We start from the raw sequence: 20,566 nt of genomic DNA on the forward strand, positions 1-20,566 counted from the left end.
TATGTCGTGCGTTACAACTATTTGTCTTAGTAACAACTATACTAAATATTTGTCTTAATAACAACTATGCTCCTATGTCAATTTTTGATACGTGTCATTTTTTTTACCATTTATGCGATATACAGAAGGTCATCACATCAATCCTATCGAATGTGAGACAGTGAGAGTGAGGGTCTGCCTGCCCCAATTCCATTGGGGTGACTCCTTTTTACACGCTCGATGGTGGCAGAACAAGGCTCACGAGCTAAATGAGTTTTTTTAATCAATATTTTAAAAATCAACCTGGTTTGAAAAGGCTTTTTATACATCTATAATCTTTTTGGTCGCACCAATAAGACTAGTGCGATAAAAACTACTCTGTCGCGCTACATGTACCGGTGAGACAAAGATGGCCACCGTGGCGCCTACTAGCGACTAAGGTCAGCGTGGCAGGTTAGTGGGGCATGTCTTGCTGCGCTGGTCCCGTTCGCTGGTCTGAAACTTGATTGAAACTGGCTGAAAAACACAATTTACTGTTCCGACTAGAAAAAAAAACAAAACAAACCAAATATGGGATAAGCCGAACAGGGCCAGCTATCCCGCTCGGCGCAATAGGGCATCATGCCATCCCGCCTGGCACGACACTGCCATGATCGAAGGAAGCTCAAAGGCGTGGGCCCTAGTAGGTCATTTTGCGCGCCATGTGTCTGTAGATAGTGAGCACCCTTTTTGCCAATAATTACCAGAGGCATATTAGAAATGAATTGAACGTTCATATTCAAAATATAATACGCTTGTGAAGAACCACAAATGATGTCATTATTCGTCGTTGGGACACGTGGGAAAGCGGAGGCAGGCCCTTTTCATTACGCGTTAAAGATCTACTTATACAAGTGCATATTCATACTTGTGCAGCACATGCCAGGGCAACACCGGCATCATTTGAAAGTCATGCAAGCCGACTTTCCTATTAGACAAGTGTTGTGTTTACTAAAATTACCTTACAAATGAAATATCAAAACCAGGAGAGATTGAAGGCAAGGTTGTACAACATATTACCATGTAGTTTTCAAGGGTGCTCTCTCTGGATGGGCATCGACCCTTGCGATCTGATTGTAGGGGTCCTTGTCATCTGACTCAACATTCGACGGGCCAGCTGGAGTAAGGTGGCTTAAGCCAAATCCTTGCGGACCTGTGGAGAGACTACACTGCACTTGAGATGCTATATCCATGCTTTCGCATTGGCTGCACTTAGGGAGATTGATGTCCATAATCTCTCCAGTAGGGGGTTGAGAACCCGAAGATTAATGTTGTGCTGTCGGTCCGTGCATTGGTCACAACCTAGAGTTTTCTCTGGTCATACTTTAGATCCATTTTTTTAATCATATAGTCGTGCTACTAATCCGTTGTCGTCACCATAACCATGGGAGTGCATCACCTTGTGCCTCCTTCCTCCATGACAACACCAGTCACGTCAACAAGACTGTATTATGTGACAACATGATTGCTTGTCTATTCAGTTAGGGCAGGCGCAATGTATATGTCTCAGATGGCATTAGGGGCGGGACCCATCCCTAGCGGAATTAGATATGGTCACAACAATGTTTACTACGCATGTAGGAGATAAGAGTGGGATTGGCTCACTAGAAAAAAAATTGATCGCCTAACCACCCATAAAGTCTGTTGCGCGAGAAAGCGATCCCCAATCCTCTTGGAGTGGAGAGAGTTTGGTTATAGCGCCAACAAAATCCTTCATGCGCAAAATACGCTCTCGCAAAATTCTACGCTAGATCCATCAATGTGAAGCTTCGCAAAATTCTACGCTAGATCCATCAAAGTCGGTTGGAGCTAGGAGAAGCTACTATTTTAGCTCCATCTCTCATCCACCCTTTGGAAGAGCATGTTTTAAGAAGCTCATCAAGTAGAGTTATTACATTTTACGCCGTTTAGCATAAAATAGCTCCAAAAGCTCATTGAGCTGGTGGAAAAGGCATACCAAACGAGATCTAAGATGTATTAAGCCGAGCCATCGCACCACTGTATACAGCGGATATGAAGTGAAAAGGGCTTATGAACATCTGCTCTTAGTGATGCGCATGGCGATGTCATATCTTGGGCCTGTCCTCGTTGTCTCTGCCTGTACAGTGGGAGTGCCGTCTCACAGTATAGCACGTGTGTCTATTCACCCAGGAACAAGACACCATTAGCACACCGTGCCACCACCGTCGCTGAGCCCGATTTTTTTTAGCTCTTTTTTTTTTAATTTTTCACAAATATATCCCTAAAGGTAAGATTTCAAAAATCTAGACTCTTATCTCGTCACCATCGTTGCTAGCGCCGAGCTCTTGGGCTAGACGCAGACGTAACGGTGACATGGCAGACAGCTCGGCACCGTAGATCTTGGCGCCGAGCCTAGCGCCATACTTACTGACACCGAGCCTGTCTTACGTATGACATTATGGGCGATGCAAGTGCAGTAGTAGGTACGGCAACAGTCCAAGTCTAACCAACTGCAGAGGGAACGGAGAGACGCCAAGCCTGTCTTACGTATGACATCATGGACGATGCAAGTGCAGTAGTAGGTACGGTAACAGTCTAAGTTGAACCAACTGCAGAGAGAACGGAGAGACTTTTGGTCTCCGACAATGGCTCGTATAGTATATCTAATCTAAAACGAAGAAGATATTATTGATAGATGCTGCAGCTGTAATATAATACAGCCAACGACACAGCCAGTCTCGGTATATAGCCTAAGGGCATGTACAACCTACAGACGGGGTCCGTCTCTAAGCGTCTCGAATCTATTATACATACAGATATAAAGATAGGCCATACAACCCATAGACGAGAGTCCGTCTCTAATCTGTTTAATGCTTTGCATATAGCTAGGATCAACTATAAATAATTTTTTGTACACCATTGTGTGACTATTTGATAGAAAATGTATCAAGAATAAATAAGAGCAACATGATTACAATATTTTTTATAAACCATCAATATAATAATTATGTTATATATAGTTGTGACGCCTTTTGTCTAATTTTCTTTACCCAGGAAGAAATTTAACTGGGAAGCATTCATGTAACTAGTAGATAACATTCAGATAACTAGGAGATAACAGGAAGATATATATCTGAAAATAGGAAGACACCTTCCAATTCCAAACCAAAGAACAGGGCTGCTTTCGAGAGTCTAAAATTCAGAACTGAAAACAGGATAACTGAAAAAAAAGGAAAACATTGCTGACGGTTCAGAAGACTTGATCTGAGTCCTTGAGAGTCTATTCACTAGCAGCATTCGTGCTCAGGGGCAGATAGCCCCCCTACCCAAACCGAATCAGTGCAAATTACTGTAGAGCCCCTATGAATTTTTAGGCAAAGTTCTATAGTATAGGGGGGCTGAGACTTAAGATCGAGCAACAGTGTTGTTCAGTCCCCCCTAAAATATTTCTTGGATCCACCGCTTTTCGTGCTTCATGTCTACATTGCAACATTCAGTCATCAAAACAATTCTCTCACAATAAATCTGAATGGTACAGAAAGCCAAGGCAAATAGCACATCAACAGATACCCTATGCAGCCACTTCAAATCTGCTTGTAGTCTGAACGTCCAGCTTCTTATACAACTCTCTACTTTGTATTTTGAGCAGGTAGCTCTTCCGATTTCAGAACGGATAGCACCCTGATGAACAAGGTATCCAAGTAGCACTGCACATAATCTCGCTGAACAACCAAATAGTAATAATTAACAATAATGCAGATATGATGCAATTTGCATCTTCGCCGTACTGCACCTAAGCATTCTAATACAATAATTAAACAACAAGGTGCATAAGCCATACGCCCCATACCTGCTCCTCCACAGTGAAGTCGATCACGCACAGGTCATGTTGCTCCCACCGCACCCAATGCAGCCGCTCCCGCCGCCGGCGTGCCCGGGCTCTTCCGCTCTAAGACCGACGCCGCCCCAATGCCATACTTGGGCTCTTTCGCCCCAAAAGCTGGTGAAGAGAAGGGTAGATTTGGCGCGTAGAATCTTTCTTGCGCGCGCCCTCAACTTCCTCTGCGGACGCGCCCGCACTGGATCCGTGGGCTCGTCGACTCAAGGAGCCCCTCCCGTACAACGCGTCTCCAGCGGTTGAGAGCGTCTTGGAGCACGCGCCCTCGCCGTCGACTCGTGAGGCGACGAGGAGAGCGTCGACTCGTGAGACCAGGGTTGTTTTCGTAAAATTCACGCGCTGGAGACGGCACCAGAAGACGTGTTGTACGTGCCCTAAAGACCTCAACCGTTGAAGACTAGCAGTAGCAGTAGGCCAGTAGCAAATACTACTCCAGTAATTAATAGTAATGAGTACTCCGTACTTGCGGGCAGACATGAGGTGTCCGGACCGAAAGCCACAGCAGGGAGGACCGAGGACCGATTGCAATTGCAAGCTACTCCCCCATCACAATCACATTTGGCCTGGCATCGCTGGATTGGACGCCACGAACCGCGCGCCTGCCTCGGCGCCAAATGAATTAAGGTGGTGTTTGATCGATGACTAAAATTTAGAAAGCGTGTTAAAAAGATATTATATAGGGTGTTGGGATACTAATAAAAAATTAAATTACATAATTCATCAGTACTATATAAGATGAATTTTTAAGCCTAATTAAGTCGTCATTAGCATATATTTACTGTAGCACCACATTATTAAATCATGAACTAATTAGGCTTAAAAGATTCGTCTTGCAAATTAGTCGTAAACTATGCAATTAGTTTCGTAATTAGTCTATATTTAATATTCTATGTATGTGTTCAAATATTTGATGGGACATCGACTAAAATTGTAGAGGGGTAAGCAAGCACCCCTAACAACGCAGGACAATCGACAGCGTGACATGCCCCCGATAATAAAGAAAAAATAGTAGTAGTATAAGCTACTGTAGGCGCCAATCGTCCGGCCTAACCACGCGGCGTCCGCGTCTCTCGGTCCACACCTGCCGATGCCCGATGCCCGATGCCCGACGCCGATCTATGTCCATGTCCGTCCTCACTGGCCTCCCAGCACGTCGCGCTCCGCGGCCGGTGGCCAGGGGACGACGACGCTTTTACACGCGCGACGCCGGCTGCACTCCCAAGTCAAGCTCTCGTCCCGTGCCACCGCCGCCACCGCAAGACCATGTAAGTACGGTGTCGAGATCTACGGTGTTAAACTTGGCGTTAAGATCTATAACGCCGAGCTCGACGTTAAAATCTAAGGCGTCGAGCCGAGCTTGACGTTAAGATCTAAGGCGTCGAGCTGCCTGTCATGTTACCGCCATGTTTGCATCTAGCCCAAGAGCTCGGCGCCAGTAATGATAATGCCGAGACATATAAGCTCGGCGCCAGAAACGCTGGTGCCGAGCTAAGGGTTCAGATTTTAAAATCTTACCTCCAAGGATATATTTGTGAATTTTTTTTAAAAAAAGGCTAAAAAAATAAAAAAAATTCGCTCGCTGAGCGGCCGAGACATCAAAGAGAAGCGATGGCAAGTGCCGAGCACAACGCTACCGAACACCTGACCGGCGCAACTGGCACGACAGGGGAGCTTTGACGACGACTTTGTAGCAACGTTATCTAGTGCATCGCGTTACACTTTTTACAGTTACAGACACTGTTTTCAGCTTGGCCATGCACAAGCACGTACACCTTATTCGACTCTTTCAACATTTTGGATGCATGTGTCATTGTCGTGCTTTGTTTTATCTCAAGAACTGGAAAAAAAAGAAAACGTAAAGGTAGCAGTAGCGAGAGCAAAGAAATCGATCGCGCCGGAGTCCCAGCACGGCTGCTGCACACTGGTTAACGAGCACCAGGCAGTGAACTGAGGCTAGTGCCCGGCGCCAGGACTGGGCACCGACCGCATCAACCGCGCCGCCCTGCCGGTGGCCGCGAACCCCCTCGGCACCGCCGCGGGCTCCTCGCCGCCGCCGCCGACACTCGGTGGCGGTGGCACTCTGAGCACCAGGCCACCCTCGAAGTATATCACCTTGCCGCCTTCCTCTTCGGCCTCCGCCAGCAGCTTGCGGCCCTCGCATGGCGAGCAGCGAGACAGCAGCAGGAGCAGGCACAGGGCAAGGCACGCCCACGCGGCCCGCAGCGACGACGACTCGGGCGCCTTGCCGCCGATACTGCCGCCGCGTGAACCCATTGGATTGGAGTTGTATTGGACGACCTTGAGGTGGTGGCCGGTCGGCGTTGCTTGCTCTGCTCTCGTTGGAACTTGGAAGAGTGGCGCTCGGCCCGGCCTGCACTGCTTATAGTCGGCGGCACGGCACCTGCTTCGTTGCTCAGACAGGCTTTGATGATTGGCTGCTTTGCTGGTGGCGATGGAGCCGAGCGCCGCGCTCAATTTATAGGCCCGCGGCGCGGGGAGATTCCTCGTCTCCGGTGGAGAACTCTTCGCGACTAACTGCCGGCCACCAAACTAGTATCTTTCTCTACAGACGGCAGTTGGGTTCTCAACTTTTCCGCTCATGTCTTTCCGTAGTACCATACCAAAGCAGGAGAATTCTGTATGTAGCCATGCTATACGTTATAAAATTCCGCTCTACTGTTAAAGCTGCCGAAGTGGAATTCCCGGTGTTCTTTTTTAACGGACGGCCGATTCAGAGGTGATGACTGTTCTTTTCGCTGAAAAGTTAGGCTCAAAAATATTGTTCACTAATTTATTGTAATAAGCTAGGCTGATAAGTTCAAGCGAACCATCTCTATGTACTACCGCTTCCAATCTGAACATGTCAACCGTCTGACTAACGAGTTCTTTTGTTATTAGAGATAACAACATGGGCAGTTAGTTGGAACGTGTAACTGATTACTTTTTAGGTGAAGTGTTCTAACCAAACTACATTTGGCAAACATGCAGCATCTTCAGTACAAAGCTTGCGCGAATCCTCAGTTAAGTATGAGACGACTTCTCAAAAAAAAATATTGATGGACTTTAGAGTGTCTGTATAGTATACTAGTAGTGTACTAGTGCTGATTGCTGAAAATGAATATATAAACAGTTAAACACTCGTGTGGGGTGCGTACGTGTGCGTCAGCGACGGAGTTCTTGACCTATAAGGAGAGGAGGATCACGAGTAAGTAACCTAGCCAGCAACTAGCAGCCAGCAGCTGCGAATCGGGATGTCGGCATGTGCTAGCCACCGGTTGCCATGGGAAAAAACCGAAGGAATCGCGGGCGAAACAGACGGCGGCCAGCGAAAGGGAGGCCAAATCTGACTCGAGAATGCATTGCAGGGCCGGGAGGGAGAGAGCGGCCAGGATTAAACATGCATCCGGCCATTGCTGTGTTCGTTCTTCTTCTTCTCTGGCCTTGTTTAGATTACAAATTTTTGTAATCTGGACACTGTAGCACGTTTCGTTTGCATTTGACAAACTTTATCCGATCATGGACTAACTAGGCTCAAAAGATTCGTCTCGTGATTTACAACCAAACTGTGCAATTAGTTATTTTTTTACCTACATTTAATGCTCTATACATGCGTTCAAAAATTGATGTGATGAAGAGAGAATGAAAAAACTTGGAATTTAGAGCTGATCTAAACAAGGCCTCTGTTTCCATCTCTATCGCGTCCTCGTGCAAGCCAATGCAATCAGTCGTCCTCGTGGAAATGGCATATTCGTTCTTCGCCTCATGCATCGTCTGACTTAGTTTAAACCTTGTTTTTAATTCCCTTTTTCTATAGGGTATAAGACGTGGTTTTTTTAGGTTATCATGGCCGACCGCGATAGATTTGCAAAAGGGAAGGAAGCATGGGAAAACAATGGTTCACAAAGTTCAGCAAATGGCCATTTTATTTGCATCGTTGATTAGGTCTTTAGTTTATCACAGGATAACTCGATCAGCTTCGCAGAGAATATGCCAAGAGACCAAGACTACTCATTGCGTGGCCCAAGATCCTTTCTGCTTTTCACTTTTTAAAACAAAAAAACTTCACGAAACTGCTATCGCTCAAGAAGTCGAGATCCTCTCTAATATTCATGAGAGAGAGAGAGAGAGAGAGAGAGAGAGAGAGAGAGAGAGAGAGAGAGGAACTTGGAGAACGACTGCCATTGCATCAACACTCGGACGGCTAGGGTTAAATGAAGCGATGGCGCAGCATGATCCAAGCAACGGGCAATGATCCAACCTCCACTAGAAACACCGGCGCGGCATTGCCGCGCCCAGCTTGGAGGAGGCCAGCTGCCCAGCCCATTGGAATTTTTTATATATGTCGTTGATGCTTTATTTTGTAAAGAGTACTCTAATTTTCTGGCTATCTTTAAACGCACCAATTTGTTGCATCGGCTGATACAATTGGATTATAGTAAAGAGTAGAGATGGTTAACAGGGATATTTCTTCTTCCTTTATTCGGAGTGAATTAGTTCGCATATGTTTCATCAGAGTATTTTGGAAGTATGGATTTCACTGAGATTCTTATGTTTTTTCTGAACTGAGTGAACTTTGCTTTGAATGGGACCCAAGTGAAAGCACTCACAAACAGAGTTTGCCATCTCATTCACTGCTCGCTGAACAAACTGAGATAGTATGGTCTTGTCGTCAATGAAAGAGATCTGAACGTGGAATGAATAGTTACTGCAAAGGACTGAAGTGAAATCCAAAGATAATCTCTAATAAACAGCGATGAGTCATAAAAAGGTTGCCTCTATTTACGTAGCTAGCAGTGAAGATGTCCTTTCTTCTTTTTCATATCTCTAAGAAAGTTGTTGACATTTTTGGAGAATGTCTTGAGTACTAATATGTATTTTCCGGAAACAGTTTATGCAAGAAAAGGCAGGACACATATACCAATATACCTTCTCCAGTTGAATATTACTGCCTTTATTGACTCCTGTAGAATTCAATTGGAAAGATAAACACCTGTTCGTTTGTTGGTTTCAGCCAGGCTTATTTAACAAGCCAACAGTGTTTTTCTCTCGCAAAAAACCAGCACCAACACCAACCAGCGTGAAAGTTTATAGTGCAATCAATGAATTTCTTCTAAATATAATTGAAAGACAGTAGTCATTCATGCGAACATTTCTATTACTGTTGTGTAAAATATAATTGGAAGGAAATAGTAAACTAAATAAATCTTGCGTAAATCAATAATATCCTTGGAACTATTACTGTTGCCTGCTTAGATTTTTTAACCAGTTTAATCTTGTATCGCACAAAGAAAAACGTGTATGCATTCTCAACAACATTCTAAGTACTAATAACCCCATAAAATATATATTTCAGTTTTTGAGCAAGCATCGATGAATGAAGTTTATTAAAGAAAGTTGAATGTCACAGTTGATAAAACATTCTGCGCTGCAGAACTTATCCAAGTCACAGCGCTCTGAAGCCATTTCATCGAACAATCTAGTGGCGTAGCGAAGCAGCTGCAGCAGGAAAGGGGACAAGGCGACAATGGAATTGGTGGAGGAATTTGCCGACGATGGCAATCGAGCAAGGAGGCGAGGTGAATCTAGGCGGCCATTGGCCCGCGCCTTACCTCCTCCGTGGTTGCCCCGGTCGAAGAAGACCTCGACGCCCTGGCCGTGGATGCGGACGAGCACCTTGTGCGGGTCGACCTCGCCGCTGAGCGAGGTGATGCGGAAGACGTCGTGGGTCATGGCGCCCTTGCGGCATGTTCGGTTGGCTGGTTCCTATCGTTGCTGGTTCGTGAAGAAATACTGTTGACTGGTTTGTGTGAGAGAAAAATACTGTTCTGGTTGGAAATTTACGATCGTTTACGACAAGCCACAGCCAAACGAACATGCTGTTGATCGACGAGCGCGCTAGGGTCCATCTCGCTGCCCCAGAGATCGCCGGCGAGGCGGTGCAGGATGCGGTGCACGTAATTCGGGATCCAGTCGATGCTGTGCTCCGCTCCCGCGCGGGCACGGGAGTGGGAGCCGCGGCCTCCGCGCGCAGTGGCTGGTCGACAACGTCCATCAGCGGCGCGCGGAGGAGGAAGGAGGAGGCGGCGACCTGATGAGTCGCACGCCGGGTGGCCCGAGGCGAAGGCGACGAGTTTTTGGGTTGCGAGACTTCGTGAGATTTCGGGTCCGTTTCGAAGCGGGTAGGACTTGAACCGATTGCATCGAACGGCCCTTGTCGCGAGCTGCTTCGATCCAACCGTTACCAGACTAACGAGCGACGTGGCCTTATTGGGCGCCCGCAGTTTGGTAGCAGGATTCCTTTTAAGAGATCCTCAGCCTATTCGGTTGGCTGATTCGTATCGTTGCTGGTTCGTTTATGTGAGAGAGAAGTACTGCTGGCTGGTTTATTAGAACAATGTCCATGTGAGGGAGCTGGCCAGCAAGCCAGCCAGCGCTAGCCGAACACGGCGCCTCTGTACAGCTACAACCAGTAAGGGGGTGTTTGGTTTCCCCTCCTCAATTTTAGTCGTTGTCCCATCGGATGTTTGGATACATGCATGGAGTATTAAATATAGACTAATTACAAAACTAATTACATAGTTTGTGACTAATTTGCGAGATGAATCTTTTAAGCCTAATTAGTCTATGATTTGATAATGTTTTACTTCAGTAAACATATGCTAATGCCGGATTAATTAAGCTTAAAAAATTCGTCTCGTGAAGTACTGATAGATTATATAATTTATTTTTTTATTAATATCCGAATACTTCATATAATATTTTCTCGACGTACCTGCTGAATTTTAGTAACCGGATCCAAACACCCTGTTCAGAGCAATCGATTCACGATCACGACGCCAACAGCTCTGAACCGTCGGCGCTGAACCTCGGAGGACATGTCCCTGTCTCTCCAGTTGCAGCCTCGCAGGCCTGCAGGCTGCAGCTCCACAGCGCTCCATTCGCTTCACACTTGCCATGCAGACGCACGGGGTGGAAGTGGAACGCAGCACATTGCGCACGCTCTGGTACGTTCGCGGCTCAGTTTAATTTGGCTGGGTGTTCGCGCACGAACAAGTCTTCATACGAATACGGTGAGAAGTAGGAGTCGTTTCGCCTGGAGCGCCATATATATGTACACAACAGACAACACGCGCCATCAAGGTCTCTTTAGATTAGAAACAACATACCCTCCTCTCAAAAGAAAAGAAAGAAAGAAAGAAACAAAGATAGATAGATAGATAGAAACAACGTACCCTGGCAGCGGCTATGGACTGTCCTAGTGACCTAACCGCTCCAGGGCATTGTAAGAGACAACGAAGAATGAAAACCACGATAAGGTTTAAGGATAGAGAAAATTCCCTAGACTAGAAAATTTTATCCTTCTTTATTGACATTGGAACTTAAAATGTTTCCTATCTGTCAGTCAGTTCATCTTTTGTCCATAATCCACACTTCCATCAGGGCGTGTTGTGTTCAAGTTGATGCATGTTGCTACATACATATTTTTTTTTGTCTCATTTATTTATTTGTAGGTGTTTTTTCCCTGATATTTTAGCTGCTTATCTTCTGAGCATTCACACGGGAGGGGCAACATGGTCTTTTTGCGATGGACTTAATGTCGTTACGACAAAAAAGTGACAGTAGTGTTTAGAGAACAAAAGACTGAAATAAGTTATGATAGATAAGGAAGATTTTATTAAGTTTTGGTATCAAATAAGGAGATGTTTTGTAGTGTCAAATAGAGAATTTTTTCTGGATAAAAGATATGATAAAAGCTAATAGTAGGTCGATTGGCCATCACCCTTAGGGCCCGTTCGTTACACCAGGAATGACCACCTGGAAAAAATCTTAGCCGGAATGCTAGTTAAAATTGTATATACTTCATGAGTGGGATTAATTCCTGGGTTGTTTCTACTGTAACCGAACGGGCCCTTAGTTTATATATAGGCTGGCTAGTCTTTCCAATACATCTACTAAAAAATCGTGTTGATTAGACCTGAGCATATTGCCGGCTAAGCCCAACCGAAAAAGTTTGGCTATTTTGGGTCGAAATAATCCTGCTCATGACCATTCCACTGGATGAGTTGAGTCTGGGTGGGCTGCCTATGCATTTTCAGTGAGAGTAATTAAAATAAATATTTCGAGTCGGGTTCAGGCTGAGAAAGTATTTTCTAGACAGTTGAACCTATATCTAGGTCTTGTTCACTAAGGCTCGCAGGTCGGAGCAAGTTTGACGGGCTCAGGCCAGGATCGACTAGATTTTCTTAGATCTATACCATGTTTGGCATGGCTTCTCCATTGACTTCAGGAGTCATTTGGGCCCTTTTCTGCCAAATGAGGAAAACAAAATGACTTCACCTAGAAAGCCCCTTAAATCGTATTCTCACAGAGGTTTAAGGTGGGATGAAACAAAAAAATAGTGGTTTAACCCAGCTTCACCTCGCCTTGGTGGGTCCTACATTGGGTCTCGTGGTGAGAGCATATTTTAAGAAACTCTACATGTAGAACCATTTTGCTAAACGATTTAACAAAACGACTCCAGCTCCACCGATAGAGCTGTTCATGGAGCTGAAGAAAAAAAACGGTTTCAGTAAAGCCATGCCAAACGGGACGTACTCTTGGTGGAGACTCGATAAAAAATCCTTGCATGCTGACATCATATCAACCACATCAACATGTTTAGCCCGTTTGCTGTTTGGTTTCTGGGCTAATAAGCCCGGCTGGTGCTGGTTTGTTGTGAGAGAAAAATATTGTTAGCTGGTTGAGTCTGTCGTCCCTAACCCCATTACCGGACTCCTTCTGGAATCTACTTGAATTAACTAGAGAATCTCTAATAGTTTGGTAAAACCACTTCTAGAATCTACTTGAAATAGGCCTAAGGTATGTCTGTAAAACCACTTCTAGGCCTTGTTTAGATTGCAAATTTTTGAAATCTGGACACTGTAGCACGTTTCGTTTGTATTTGACAAACTTTGTCCGATTATGGACTAACGAGGCTCAAAAGATTCGTCTCGTGATTTACAACCAAACTGTGCAATTAGTTATTTTTTTACCTACATTTAATGCTCCATGCATACGTCCAAAAATTGATGTGATGGAGAGAGAGTGAAAAAACTTGGAATTTGGAGGTCATCTAAACAAGGCCCTAGAATGAGTTAATTGGATTCATGCCATTATAATTTTCGAAGTTCGGAGAAACGCCATTACTATTCGTCTATTTTGAAGCATGCCATTATAATTTTTCGTTTCCCACAAAAATGTCACTGAATATGTATAGACACAGCCTGGGCCTAGCTGCAGGCGTATACGAAGACGTACACTTCATCACCCCTGTCACTGACACGCGGGCCCCACATGTCATCATCTTCTTCTTCCTCTCTCTCCATCTCGACGCGGTTACGGTCAGCCCGCGAGAAGCAGCAGTAGCACGCCGAGCAGCAGCAGCAGCACGCCGGCAGCAGCACGCGCAACCATGGCGGGCCGGAGCTCCTCCGTCTCGAGCTCCCGCGCTGCCATGGCGGACGGAGCTCCCACGCGGCCATGGCGCACGCCATGGCAGGCAGAGCTGGCGGGCCAGAGCTCCTCCGCCTAGAGCAGCAGTAGCAGCAGCCCCAAGGGCGAAGCTCCAACCACCAGAGCGTCGGCTCTGCGGACGGGGACGATGGCGCGCCCACCTCCAGCTCCGGCCACCGCGAGAAGAAGCTCCGCCTCGTCAAGTCGTCATGGGGCTCCACGAGCTGCTGCTGCTAGCCCATTCCTGGTGGCGCCAGCAGAGCTCGAGGCGTGGGAGCTTCGGCCCGCCATAGTTGCGCGCGAGCTCCACCCACTATGGCCGCGCAGCAGCTCCGCCCGCCATGGCCGCGCTGGCTCGAGGCGGAGAAGCTCCGGCCCGCCATGGCCACGCGGGCGAGCAGCAGCCTCCTCCTCCAATTTCCTCGATCCGGCTGGCCGACAGAGATCGACGTCGATCGCTCGCGACCGGAACCGGACCGCCATCGCTCTGCCTGCGCCGTGGTAATTCTTGCGTTGTCGTACGTGTTCTTGGGCCTCGATCGTGGAAATGCATGTAGCGTCTGTGGTCAGGATTCAGAGGAGGCGATGTGTCCGTCCTCGAATTCGATCGTGCATGCTTTGACCGCCACCGATGTGGTTGTTGCTTGAGCAGATGAGTTTGCCAGCATCGGAGAGCGACTCCTTGCCTCGCGGCGGTCCAAGAAACCCAAGTGTATGCGGTGCTGTCCTTCCTCCTATGCATAATTGCATCTGTTCTCTCAGTTTGATCTGTCGCTGTCATACGCTTTGAATTGTTGTGGGGGATCAAATTTCAAATTGTCCTTTTGTTTTCATGTGCGCCATGGTGTAGCTAGGTTCCCATTTAAAGACTTACTGGTCACTAGCAATTACTGTCAAATTTTAATAACATTTCGAATGGCATATGACCAATAATATATGTCTTGGGGGATTGATGCATGCATGTTTCTGCAATTGAATAGTCTCTTCGTCTTCGATGTGAGCAGATTCTAAGTTTACCCAGCAGGAGCTTCCAGCATGCAAGTAGGGATGAAAACGGATCGGATACGGACGGATATCACCGATATTATATTTGTTTTCAGGTTAGGGATGAAAACGGTTTCGAATACGGATCGAAGAAAATTGGATTTGGACCCTTACTGTAAACGACCGGGCGCTGGTGGTTCAGCGTCCGGTCAGTTTTGCCGGAGCGTCCGGTCAGTTAATAGCCGTTGTGATCTGGCGGCTCAAGTTTAACTTAGAATGACACGTGGCTTACATCTGTGGACCGAACGCTGTGTCTAGGGTCTGGTCAGTATGACTGGAGCGTCCGATCAGAGCGCGATTTGCCCCGTGAAGGGGTATAACGGCTCTATTTGATGGGGGCTCTATTTATAGCCCCATGGCCGGCTCAAGGGACAACTCTTGCACATTTTCATTGACATAGCAACCTTGTGAGTTTAGCCAAAGTCCTCTCACTCATCTCCATCATTGATTCATAATCTTTGTGAGATTAGGAGAGAATCCAAGTGCATTGCTTGAGTGATTGCATCTAGAGGCACTTGGTATTCGTGTTGCGCTGCGGATTTCGCTTGTTACTCTTGGTGGTTGCCACCACCTAGATGGCTTGGTGCAGCGGTGGAGGATTGGCACGAGTTGATGATTGTTCGTGGCCGTCTCCGGTGATTGTGAGGGGAGTTGTACCTTCTCCGGCGGAGCGCCGAAAGGTAACTCTAGTAAATTGCTCGTGTCATTGAGTTACCTCACTTGTGGGTCGGTTCTTGCGGTGTCCAATCATGTGGACGATGTTTGTGAAATACCTCTTAGCTGCCGAACCACCAAGTGTTGGTCGACACAACGGGGATGTAGCGTGTTGGCAAGCACGTGAACCTCGAGAGAAAATCGTTTGTCTCTTGTTCTTGGCATTCTCCCGGTGATTGGCTATATATTCATCTTGTGATTGGTTCATCCCCTATACGTCGGTATAATCCTACTCACTTATTTACATTCTTGCAAACTAGTTGATACAAGCTCTTTAGTGTAATTAGAATTGAGAGCTTGCTTTATTAGTTACATTCATCTAGTTGAGCTCTTTAGAGTAGCAAGATTGAGAGCTCTTAGTGAGTAATTATATAGCAAGTTTATGTGCCTAAGTAATCATTGCAACTAGAGTTGTTGGATAGGTGGCTTGCAACCCTTGTAGAGCTAGAGCACGTTTGCATTACACTATTTGTCATATTAATCAAATTGCTCTAGTTGATTTGTAGATTTTTAAATAGGCTATTCACCCCCTCCCTCTAGCCATATTAGGACCTTTCAAGTGGTATCGGAGCCGTGGTCACCGTTTGATTGAAGGCTTAACAACCTCGGTGTTAAATTATGGCTCAAGTTGTGTTCAACCATGTGGGGGGGGCAAACCACCTTTCTTTGATGGCACATGCTATGATTATTGGAAGAGAAAGATGGGGATGTATCTTGGTTCAATCAATGATCAAATATGGGAAGTGACCGAAAATAATTATGCTATCATTGATCCCAACAATCCCACCAACCAAGATAAGACCAACAAGCAATGCAACACAATGGCTCTCAACACCATATACAATGCCATTGATTCCAAGGTGTTTGAGCAAATCAAGGATTGTGAAAGAGCTAATGAGGTGTGGACAAGATTGAAAGAAACTTATGAGGGCACACTGGCGGTGAAGAGTGCCAAGTTGTATATCCTCAAGGACAAATTGATAAGCTTCAAGATGAAGGAAGATGAGAGCATTCCAGAGATGTTCCATCGGTTGCAAGTAATTGTCAATGACTTGAAGGCTTTAGGAGAGAAGATCCAGGATGATGACATCTCTCATCGGTTCTTAATGTGCCTACCTCCAAGATTTGAGATGTTGAGATTGCTCATCATAAGAGGAGGATTGAAGGATATTACCCCCAACCAAGTATTAGGTGATGTCATGACAAGTATAGATGAAAGCTCTAGTTTGGTTTTGGTTAATTGATGAAACCCTAAGTGCTAACCTAGTTTATCAAGATGATTATGAGATAGGTAGCACTACTCCAAGTGATGAAGCAATGGCGAAGATCATGACAATGGTGATGGCATGGTGATGGTCAAATGCTTAAACTTGAAAAAGAAGAAAGAGAAAAACAAAAGGCTCAAGGCAAAGGTATAAAATATAGGAGCCATTTTGTTTTGGTGATCAAGACACTTAGTGAGTGTGATCACATTTAGGATTGATAGCCGTACTATTAAGAGGGGTGAAACTCGTATCGGAATGCGGTTATCAAAGTGCCACTATATGCTCTAACTCATTGCATATGCATTTAGGATCTAGTGGAGTGCTAACACCCTTGAAAATGTTTGTGAAAATACGCTAACACATGTGCACAAGGTGATACACTTGGTGGTTGGCATATTTGATCAAGGGTAGTGAAGTTTAGGTGCAAGGGCAAGAAACTTCACCGACGGAGTGTCCGCCCGTAGAGTGCGGACAGTCCGACGATGCCATCGGCACCCTAGACAGAAAAATTGGAGGTCACTGTGAGTGACCGGACGCTGATCTTGGGTGGACCGACATGTCCGGTCAGGCATAGCAGAGAGGTCTCCAGTTTCGGTGTTGCACCGGACGCTGGACCTGAGTTGCACCGGACGTTGGTTTCTGCGTCTAGTCAAACTGACATGGCGACACAGTGACTAGGGTTTAGCATCGGACGCTGGTCTGTGTCCAGTCAAGGTGGACCAAACGCGTCCGATAGAAGAAAACCGGATTTGGACCCTTACTGTAAACGACCGGACGCTAGTGGTTCAGTGTCCGGTCAGTTAATAGCCATTGTGATCTGGCGGCTTAAGTTTAACTCAGAATGACACGTGGCTTACATCTATGGATCGGACACTATGTCTAGGGTCCGGTCAGTATGACCGGAGCGTCCGGTCAGAGCGCGATTTGCCCCGTGAAGGGGTATAACGGCTCTATTTGATGGGGGCTCTATTTATAGCTCCATGGCCAGCTCAAGGGACAACTCTTGCACATTTTCATTGACATAGCAACCTTGTGAGCTTAGCCAAAGTCCTCCCACTCATCTCCATCATTGATTCATCATCTTTGTGAGATTGGGAGAGAATCCAAGTGCATTGCTTGAGTGATTGCATCTAGAGGCACTTGGTATTCGTGTTGCCCTGCGGATTTCGCTTGTTACTCTTGGTGGTTGCCACCACCTAGACGGCTTGGTGCAGCGGTGGAGGATCGACATGAGTTGGTGATTGTTCGTGGTCGTCTCCGGTGATTATGAGGGGAGTTGTACCTTCCCCGGTGGAGCGCCGAAAGGTAACTCTAGTAAATTGCTCGTGTCATTGAGTTATCTCACTTGTGGGTTGGTTCTTGCGGTGTCCAATCGTGTGGACGAGGTTTGTGAAACACCTCTTAGCCACCGAACCACCAAGTGTTGGTCGACACAACGGGGACGTAGCGTGTTGGCAAGCACGTGAACCTCGGGAGAAAATCATTTGTCTCTTGTTCTTGGCATTCTCCCGGTGATTGGCTATATATTCATCTTGTGATTAGTTCATCCCCTACACGTCGGTATAATCATCCTACTCACTTATTTATATTCTTGCAAACTAGTTGATACAAGCTCTTTAGTGTAATTAGAATTGAGAGCTTGCTTTATTAGTTACATTCATCTAGTTGAGCTCTTTAGAGTAGCAAGATTGAGAGCTCTTAGTGAGTAATTATATAGCAAGTTTGTGTGCCTAAGTAATCATTGCAACTAGAGTTGTTGGATAGGTGGCTTGCAACCCTTGTAGAGCTAGAGCAAGTTTGCATTACGCTATTTGTCATACTAATCAAATTGCTCTAGTTGATTTGTAGATTTTTAAATAGGCTGTTCATCCCCCCTCTAGCCATATTAGGACCTTTCAATAGAGCAATACAAAGCAAGAACACAAGAGAGACAAGGTGTTTATCCTATGGTTCAGCTCGCCACTAAGGCTTGCCTACCTTCACGTTGTTGAGGTGACCACTAAGGTCAGAGTTTCTTTCACCTCTTTACCTCTCTCAAGCCACCACAAAGGTAAACTTGAGTTCTTCACTAGAAAATCAGGGATGATACAAACTTTCTAAGGTTCTCCCATAGACCGGGAGCTCTTGGGCGACGCCTAGCCTGCTAGGGGCAAAGCCACAAGAGTAACAAATGCAAATCCAACTGGCTTGATGAAAAATATCAAGTGCTCAAGCTTTGAATCGATGTTTCTCTCACCAAATCCCTTCTCTCAACTCAAATCCTTGCAAGATTTGGAGCTAGAAGGAAAGGGGAGAGAAGAGAGGAGCTTTGGGGAGAAAGGAGGCGCTTTTCTGAAGTTGGGGGCGTGAGTGAATGGGTAGGTAACAGCTTGAAGAGAGGGGAGAGGTATTTATGCCTCAAAGAAAAAATAGCCATTCAAAGAGCTGTCGGTACTACTGACTAACATCAGTACTACCGGTACTAGACAAGGCTGAGGAACAGGTCTCGTCGGTACTACCGGTCCAAATCAGTACTACCGACAGTGGGCGCGCTAATCAGAGGATGGCACCACCTACCGGTACTACCAACCCGTGTCGGTAATACCGGCAGGCACAGAAAAACTAACCCTATTTCTAAGTGCCCTCGTGTGATATAGTGTCTCTCAATTGATTTTAATTAAATACTTGAGCACTCTATCTTCCTTAGACCACCTAGGTTTGCAACCCTCTTTATAGTACGGCATAGCCTAAACTCAAGATCAAAAGGATATAACTATTTTAACTGTACCACTTGAGTCTTCAATGTCTTCATACGCCACTTCTTCTCAATATCACTTTATAAGGGGTTGCAATCAACTTTGTCTCCTCCCTTTGATCATACAAACCTTGAGCACGTGATTTAAACCATTTCAACACATGTGAGTTAAATCCATGGCTTCAAGTCACTTCCACTAATGATTTGATCATCAACACAATATGACTCCTCATAGGTCGATTAGTGCCTCAATGTAAGTATTCACTTCTTCACCTTAGCCATGGTACCTCGATCTCGAAGTCATTGCTTGCCATTCACCTTCGTTTAGTCCCTCAAAGCCCTTTCCTTACTATCTTCACCATATCGAACCATACTCAAGTAACATCATATTAAGTATCCATTGAAAAACCATTTCTTCAATATTGTGATCCTTGCTTGAATATCTTCTTGATATGAATGTTGAGATCAATCAAGCTTCAGTTTATAACAATACACAACTTTGGCCTTCATTTGAACATTATGTGAAATATCATCAAGTTTGTCTTCTTGTTGACCTTTATACACTTTTCATTCCACAATCCACAAGTGTATGCAACAAACTCAATTTCATGTTCAACACTTAGCAAACTTGCTAGACCTTTAATTGTGTTGTCATTCAATTCATCAAAACCCACTAAAGGGCTAGATGCACTTACAGGGGCTGAGAAGATTCCATCAAAACATAATCAAATTACCTGGCATTAAACTGCTAGGATGGGCGCAAGGTCGCAACAGACGATAAAGGGGAGTGCCTAGAGTTTCCCAATTGGCAATTTGTGCCTCAGCCCCCTCTCTGTCTCTCCACACCACTCCCCGCGCTCTCCTCTCATCTTGTGTTTTTCGCCCCGCTAGTCACCCTCGCGGCTTCCTCCTCTTTTCTTTGCTACGATCTCACTGTGATTGTGTAGCTTGCAAAAACTAAGCCCGGCCCGGCCCTGAGGGGGGGCGGGAGGGACGATCGTCCTAGGCCCATAACACCGATGGGCCCCTACCCAAGTATGTATACACTAGTACGTAATCCGTATATACACGTCAGCGCCAGATTATTGACTCTCCGACTCCCCGTGACCACGGCGCGTGCGACGTGAGCCAGCAGTCATGCGATACGCGACCTTCCGCCTTCGGTGCGCGGCTGCGCATGCGGCGTGGGTGCGTGGCGGGCGGGGCCTGTCGGCGTCGGCGCGTGCGGCAGAGCAGCGGCAAATCACAGTCACAGGGCCCTAATCTCACCTCTCACGTGATCCCTCGTCTCTGATTCCTGTTCGGCAATCGGCAGTTCCAGCAGAGGAGGCACCAAGGCAGGCGCCAGGCCGCAGCAACCACCGAGGTAGGAATCTGAAATTTAGTTACTAATTGTTTCTCACGTGATCTCTGCTTTATCAAATTATAGTTACTAATTGT

The sequence above is a fragment of the Miscanthus floridulus genome, chromosome 16 (genome assembly GCF_019320115.1).
Source record: "Miscanthus floridulus cultivar M001 chromosome 16, ASM1932011v1, whole genome shotgun sequence".
Taxonomy (NCBI): Eukaryota; Viridiplantae; Streptophyta; class Magnoliopsida; order Poales; family Poaceae; genus Miscanthus; species Miscanthus floridulus.